Here is an 8,911-nt window from a genome sequence, read left to right as displayed (position 1 = left end):
CACTCCTTCGTCCTGCCCGCCCAACCCCCGATGCTCACTTCCCCCGCGTCGTCGCCGTCGTCCACAACCACCGCCACCGCCACCGCGCCCCCACCCTCTCCCCATCGCTGTAGGGCCCCACCTTCTCCCAATCCCCTCACCCTTCTCTCCCGTGGCCAGTGGATTCGCCCCTCGCGGGATCGATTCCTCCGAGCCAGCAGTCTGCAGGGCCGGACGGGAGCAGCACGGCCCCCATCGGTGCGTCGGTGGCGACGGTCCTGCGGGTCGAGGCTGACCCCCAATGGCGCTGGCGCTGCGTCAAGCCGGCACGTGCTTCTGCTCGCGGGCACTGAAGGCGCTGCGGGGGATCGAGTGGCTGCAGGCGCTCATGCGCGGCCGGCTGGTGCAGAGGCAACTCGCCGTCACGCTCAGCCGCATGGAGGCGTTGCTGACGGTGCAAGAGCGCGCTGCTCCGCCGACGCTCAATCACAGGACCTCAACGGCCGTGCCGATCCGCTTAGGGAACCTGAGGTACATATCTTTTTGGACTGAATGTGCATTTGCAATACCAGATTCGATCAATGATTTGTGCAGTTCTCGTTCCTGCAAATTTGATAGAGTCGCTCTGTGTCCTGTGGCAAGAGAATTTGATAGAATTGCTCTGTGTCACGTGGAAGAATTTTTGTTCCTATTTATTACAGTACATATTATACTAATGCATCTTCAGTTATCAAGGGTGTGGCATATCTTGGCAGCTTAGTGGGGATTGAGGTATATCCACCTTTCCTATTTATTTTTGCATCTTTGTGTAATTATATTGTTCATGGAAACATTTATTTGGGACAACTGCATGATAGAAAAGTTACATGTCGGTAAGTTGGAGATGTGCCATGAATTCTACTGTCCTTGAACCTGCTTAATTAAGTTGTTTCCAAGCTTGATTCCGTTAGTTCTCAACCTGCGAGGTGCCCTTGTAGGGTTTTTAGGCTGCGATGATCTGTGTATTATAATGATTGGATTCGATTTGGTAGGTGTGCGTGCGTGGTGTACAGTCCAGTTGTGGATTAAAGCCTGCTGAATTCAGTTGATTCGGTGCTTACTGTTACGCCACCTTTCCTATTTATTTTTGCATCTTTGTGTAATTATATTGTTCATGGAAACATTTATTTGGGACAACTGCATGATAGAAAAGTTACATGTCGGTAAGTTGGAGATGTGCCATGAATTCTACTGTCCTTGAACCTGCTTAATTAAGTTGTTTCCAAGCTTGATTCTGTTAGTTCTCAACCTGCGAGGTGCCCTTGTAGGTTTTTTAGGCTGCGATGATCTGTGTATTATAATGATTGGATTCGATTTGGTAGGTGTGCGTGCGTGGTGTACAGTCCAGTTGTGGATTAAAGCCTGCTGAATTCAGTTGATTCGGTGCTTGCTGTTACGCTCGACTTCCTATTGTTAGTTGTACCCGCTTGCTTCGAGTTCCTCGTGGTAGCACCCCATCAGTTTGATGGGGATAACTGAGCTGCAGGTTGGGACTAAATTAGTTCATGTCCTGAGCCTTTTGTAACTTCAAGTACCCTTCTTATTATCACCTGCCTTATGGCTAGAAATGCTTGCATCCATTTGGTGATTACAGGTGTCAACCTTTTATGATATCCTCTCTCTGCTTGCACCTCTTCATGTGAACTCCTCCCAATTCTTACCTCTTTTTGGGTTGTTTGATTCGGGTTTCTTTTTCTAAAATTAAATCAAGTCTCAAGGTTTCTTTTTCTAAATATAGTTACCTATAGATTTTATTTGTTTGGATACAACCTCTGAATTCAAAAGCAAAACATGGATGTTGTGATAGCGGTGGAAGAAACACTCTTAATTATTTCTGATAAATAACGATGCCTTTCTTATACAGGTTTTTTGGTGCTTTTGTGCTCGTCGGCGGGACGGTGCAAGGCACAACTCCGACGTGGTTCCTTGCCGGTTGGACGGCGTTCACGCGCAACCCCGGCGTGCACTGAGTACTGCCTCGACTACAACCTCCCTCGGTGAGCTCCATCTTCCACCTGCTCCTCTGCTTCGGCTACTGTATGGGACATGGCCATCGAGAAATAAGGATGCCAATGAGCCTCCAGCCTCCTCAGCGATTTGGGCTTCCTGGCCGTTGGATCGAAGCGCTTGATGCAATCTGAGCCGTCGAATCGAGCCCTGGAACGACCTCGTTCGTCGGATAAAAAATAGTTATTGCTGGAATGAACAGTTTCACCTCGACCGTGCCACCGCGCGTAAATAGCCTGCCCCGCCGGGAGAATTCTCGCCATTTCGCTTTGTCTGTGGCTGGCGTTCGTGCTAGGGCGATGATGATTAACTGTGGCTGGAATAAGCGTGCCTTTGAGCAATCAAGGCACCTGTGGGTATCAAGTTGGATCCTCCCTGTTGTCTCTAAAATCCTTTTTGATCCTGTGATACCTATTGACCTGTCCTTGGATGGTCATTCTTGTTGAGTGATAACCAGGGCAGCTCCATTGTGTAAACAAATTGATCTGGTGATAAGAGATGATGGGGATAGGTTATATGATCGAGAAAAGGCGAATCTGAGCCCACTATGCAATAAAACTGCAGCTACCTCCCCTAATGTGTGTAGTATTGAAGGCAAAAGAGAACTTTTAATGTCTTGCTACTTTAAAATCCCAAAAAGGTGCATTCTTCCTTTGCTGGTTACTGATTCTTGATCTTAAGGCGACCCCATTTATATAGTGGTTCTATCCTTCTGATTTGAACTGGGAGAGGGCCACTGATTCTTGATCTTAAGGTGACCCCATTTTTCTATGCCTCATGCTCATGCTGCTCTATTTTCCCTTTTAAGGATTCTTGCTTGCATTTTGGGTTGGTTTTCTGCTCTATGTTCCCTTCTAAAGATTCTGCTTGCATTTTGGGTTGGTTTTCTGCTCTATGTTCCCTTTTAGCATTTCTTTCCGCTGTTGCTGCATTCCCTTTTTTGTATATTACATGTTCTTTTTGTATCTCATTCTGCATGTAACATTGAGATGAAAGGTTATATCTGATATCATTGAGAGGAGCAGGTAAACATCCCTACCTCCCTCTTCAACTCCCACCCAACACAATTGTGGTGAGCCCCCCCTCTCATTCTGGTTAACTGCAGCTCATCCATGGTTTTATTTTGGACCGTCTAAATTCTGGTTAACTGCAGCTCATCCATGGTGTACCTTTTCCTTTTTTTTCCTTGCAGGTTGGTCCGCTGTCTACAGGTGCTCGTTATTTTGGCCAGTTTGTCGTGCTCTATCTTCGACCACCTCTTTGCAGGGACTGTTGTTTATTAACTACAAGTATTTAGCACCTTTTAACAAAATTGGAAGTCTTTTCCATCCTGAGCTCATTCCCAAGCCTACTCTGGAACATTTTCCTACGGATAATAGGGCCACAATAACAACCAATTGATCAGACTTTGTAAGGTGGTAGGGATCAAAGAATAGCAGATATGAGTCTTTCTTTGCCTTCTCACTGTTGATTCAGTTTTATGTAGTCTGCACGGAAGATTAGCCATCAAATATAATACATTACATAGATTAAAAACATATATTAGAAATATGTGCAGGTTTGGATTTGATATGACCTGAAATAACTATATTGTTATGGACTCCTGCCATTAGAACAAATGTCCTATAACTAGCTCTGCTTTCATTGCCATGTAGTTTTGCTAGCGTAAATGCTTGCTTTTGTTTATGTTTTCCCGCCTGTCGGAACATGCCATCACTACTACCTCATGATTATGGTGTGTGTCTACGTGATGATATATGGAAAATGTGTTTCTGTTTTTACATTGATAAAACATGCATTTAGTTGGACCGGCCGAGAATAGTTCTCTGATTAATGCTTACAGTTTACTGTCAACTACTTCTACTGATGGCTTACATTTTTATAGATTGTGACCATAATTGTGAGCCATATAGGAGGTCACTCACTGGATAAATATAATGGACTGGAGTGGGGATTGAGTACCTTCCGAAACTGGCCTTACTCTCTGGTTTCTCCTTCCACAACATGGTGTAGGATGCAGCATGTTGTCGTGCAAGGTACTGATGGTCTCTGAGGTGAGCTCTTTATGTGATTCTAATGGTGCTTTGTCTCCCTTTGCAAGTATAGTGACATTTTAGTGTATATGAATTTTGTGTTGATTGACTGGAAGTCAGGGTTCTGTACGATGATTTATATATGTCCCCGAATTTCATTATATTTCCTGTGTGCTCATTTGTCCTGGAAGTATCGTACATGCACCTCCACTCATAGCATGGCCACAATGTGAATTAGTTGATTAGGATTTTATACGTTTCCTTTTACCCTTTCTATAGTAACTTTAGTACCGCGTAGTTTATCTATTCAATCGATTATCAAGATGTAGGTTATCCTTTTGCATGGCATGCCTAAAAGTGAATATCACCACATAGCTGTTTTGCTGATGTTAAGTTTTTTTTTTTCAAGCTGAAACTTGTTGTTCCATACCAATATATCCCAGTGGGAGCACTTTGTGTCTATGTTGGTGAATGTTTTGTCGTAATCAAACCTTGTTTTCTTGTTCCCAGTTTGAGAAATATTTTATTCAGACATTTTGGATCATGCTAAGATACTTGAGACAGCTTTTTAACTAGGAGAGAGAATAACATATTAACATGGAGAAGTTTTTTACGCGGTGATCCTCAAAACTTCCTAATACTTCAGTGGAGTAGGAAGGCTTGCATGAGTTTACAGAACAATCTTGAACACTTCTCAAACCAGACTGGCCATTATAGTTTGCAGAACAAGGTAATGCCACCTCGGAAAATTAGGTGTCTCTTTCTGCTTCATTTTCAGTTACATTGGTTGTAGTGCACATATCTGGTCAAGGTGCATGAAATTGATACTAGCTGTGGTTAATATGGCCAGAATGATGTGTGAAAAGGTGCCTGATCCTTGTGATGGCTCATGTTGTTGGAGGCTACATTTTCTATGGCATGTTTTTTTGGTCGTAATAGTATGATAGAAACGCTGGTATCCCCAAAAACACAGTCTGTATCGATATATTTTTCCTTGACAGGGCATCTATACCATTTATATATTCTAAGAGGCTCCAAAATATGAAGAAAGAGGTGGCTATACAGGATGGCAAGCATCGCAAGACATTATGGAGGTTCTCAATGATTGGCTCCCCTGTCGCTGCTCCATCGGCAACCTCTCATAGTTTGTTTGTGTCATGTTCATGTGAGGTGGTGCCTATGAAGTACATTGATAAGGCAGATGAATTACGCCACTTATTAGTATGCTTAGTGGTTATGCCTCCATAATTGACTCTCCTTTATTATGTTTCTGTTCTTATTACCTCTTATGTATTCTCGCTTTTGGTATCGAACTTCATGTCGAGTGGCTAGCTTTTGTGGTCCTATGAACGCACTGGGCTTGATCCTGCCTTATAATCTGATGTCGATATTGAGCTCCATGTGTTTTACTTCTATCATGATTGAATGTTTCTTTGCTTTATTATTATCCTGTATAAGTGCAAATGCTATACCTTGGTTCCTAATAACAGTGTTACATGCTTCGGCAAAACGTTGGGACCGGCACCCTCGCGCCAGGGCGCGATCCCAATCTAGTAGATATGAAGTGGGCTTTGCCTCAGAACTTCTAGGATGGTTGGTACACTACACTTGACAGATGTCTGGACATAAATTAGGTCACGTCTATGACGAGAAGTTTCATCATACAACTAAGATCAATTATCTTGTCAATTTCACTTTGATGACTATGTCATGAGTAGCTTTGACCCGGCGGGTCCTTGATGTCAGCCTCTCAATATATGAAGCCAAATGTTGCATATGCGATGTGATAGATGGGGACCCGCGTGTATACAAGTATAGGGCCAACTTGTCAAAACCGATGGGACCCAGATGGCAGCCTCTTAATTTATCCTCTTAATACATGGAGCCAAATGCTGTGTACGTGGTGCGATCAGTGGAGATCCAAATGTTTGTGTGTGTCACGAACATAAATGATGGTAGTATTGGTCACTTATACATAGAACTTACAAACAAGATGTCCTAAAAGTGTGTGTTCTAAATGCACCACATTAGCAGTTAACATACAAATTAAAGATATATAGATAACATTAAGGATCAATGCTTCATTTGCTACTTTCAACAACAAAAATTATCAATCTATTTTGTTTTGACCTGATGGATCTAGTCTATTTAATGTAAACTTCAATATAAAATATATAATACACATATTGGTTTGGAATGTTCAAATTTGTATGCTTGAGTTTTTTTTGTTTTATTCATGTTTGTTGCCATCTTCAAAGCTTATTATTTTAAATTCATTTTATTTTACTACAATTCACTGATGTTTTTTGTTCGTACTTCGTGCCCCGCCAATCACCCCTTGTCTGCCTCCCTTCCGTCCCCGCTTCTATATTTTGGACCACCATATTTTACATGACCTATAAAACATTAACATCTTATAGTGTTTCAAATTTTGTTTTCCCCTAAATTTAATCACAATATCTGTGGAAAAGTTTGCAGAACATCATGAAGACGTAGACAATCATAAGTTGCATTTTGGGCAACAATAATAAAATATTATTTTCGGATGCACTATTTTTGCGGGTGGATACTTGTATTACTCAAATACAATCACGTCGACATAGCTTCTCAACATTTGTCGTGCAAACCTAAGCTAGATGATATTGCAACCCTCTAAATGTCTAATGTTTTCATTAAATGAATAATCAAGTTCACGCTATGCCAAAAATGAGTAATACAAGGCATGTGATCACCTTCTAACAAGTCATTAATTTCATGCACCAAGTATGCATATCTAGGTTGATCCATGGACTTTGCCATTAATGAGATTCACAGCCTCCAGACTTTCATATTCAATCAATTGCCAGATACTCCATTGCTTAGCTAGTGCAGTGCCTTCCATACATGTCGAGAGGTCTGCTTCAAGCGCATCATGCATGTCATGTCAAGAGTTGACGGCGAGATGTGAATATGACTCTGCCCAAGTCAACACGTAGAACCATGCTAATGCAAGCCATTCCATCAGTGGCCAAGAATGAACCATCAACATTTAACCTTACCCGCCCGACTCTGGCGGGATCCACACTTCCTTCGTACAATCAGCTGAACTTTTGCCGAGGCTGCCCCTCGGTGAAACATTAGGACCATGTTATATAACTCCATGGCTCCTGACAACAGCACTCAAGCATCCGATGTTGAGCTGGGCCTAGTAGAGAACTGAGATTACAGCACAAGAAGCGGCATGAAGCTTTAGTAGGAGGGGGAGCTTTGTAATGAACAATCTCATTTCAGATATGAAATGTGCGCCAAAGTGTAGTCACATCATTTGCTCGATCTTCCGGAGATCACATACGATACAGAGAAGCCACTCAGAGCCAGTGTTCACTGGTGAACCAACATCCGGAAGGTGCCAAACATCTGTCATTGATTGCCATAGCTTCCTTTTTGTCGGAAACATGTAGAAGGCCTAAAATGTGTTCTCTCGTTACACCACAAATGGACACATGCCTATAGTATTCAAGATTTCCTTTCATAGACAATTTCCACACACAAAATGCGGCAGGGCACCTCCAAATTGCCGCCGGACAACGCGCTTACCATCCGGTGCCATGCTGGATGCACATGAAGATGCTTGGTGAAGCTCCAAGTAGTGAAGATTGTATGCGCTCTGGACCGAGAAGACTCTGCTTCTCTCCTGTGCCCAGACGAGGTGTTGGAAAAAACTTGACAAATTCTTCTACTCCCATCATTTTTTTACTTTGCATATTGTGTCGCATGTTAGGACAAGTCTTTGACCAACAACTGCACTATTAATATGTAACTTTTGTGATACAAAATCATAATCATAAAGCAGTACTTTGGAATACAAATATAATGACATCAATTTTATGTTACATCAATACATATTCATAAAGTAGTTGTTAGTTAGACTTGTCGTAACATGCGACCTAATATGCTAAATAAAAGAAACTGAGGGGAAAGATCTGATTGAGAAGCCTAATATTCCATGAGCCACGGCCATCCCATAACCAGGGTCACACCACGCCAACCAAGGTCAGTTAAGAGGTCCCTATCCAAATATTTGTCCTTGTACACCCCTCTCCATGCTTATTATGCATGTAATCCAAAGAATTACACAAGATGTACTAGTCTGAGATTTACTCATACTTTAACTAAGAAATTTGGCGATTGCCCAAAACCCCATGTGATCAAACCCGCCTGCCTCAATGGCTCCTTCACATCAATCTTCACCCGTATACAATAGAAATTGCCTTCAAAATCTCCCAAATTGGCTCAAGGAGTTCACTTTCCCAAGCTTTCATGCAAGTCTGCCAATGAGGTACCGGAACGACCCGAGAGGTCGTAGATCTTAATTCATACATGCGGACGCTTTATCTCAATTGTAGAAGGCTTGGAAAATCCACCACACATCTTGATCAACAGAACTTTGCCAAGGAAAGACAATGGTCCACCCTCCATAAGTTTCACCCAATCAGCAAGGCGCGCATACTTTAAGAGCATACATGTTTTCATCAAAATGTCGAAAGTGGACTTCATGCGCTGGATCCTAGGCTGATCTCATGTTCTCATAGGACCAAAGTTGGTTATACTCAGTGATGGTGTGAACCCTAGGCACCACAAGCCACCGGGTAGCTTCCGCCGACATTGGCTCTTCTTCCTCGAGCGTGGTATCATCAAAATCATCTTGCTTCAACCCCATTTTGTTCATCAAATCTTCAAGTTCCTGACCACATGCCCTTTGTTGAGGGAGCACGAAGCTACAGAGGCATGGATGGAGCCCTAGATTGAAGTTACTAGAGAAAACCTAGAAGAGACCGACGCTTAGGTACTTCACAATGCCTTCCAGAGCAATG

Source organism: Triticum dicoccoides, chromosome 1B (assembly GCF_002162155.2).
Source record: "Triticum dicoccoides isolate Atlit2015 ecotype Zavitan chromosome 1B, WEW_v2.0, whole genome shotgun sequence".
In the NCBI taxonomy this organism is placed as follows: Eukaryota; Viridiplantae; Streptophyta; class Magnoliopsida; order Poales; family Poaceae; genus Triticum; species Triticum dicoccoides.
Note: the sequence above shows the minus strand (reverse complement) of the source record.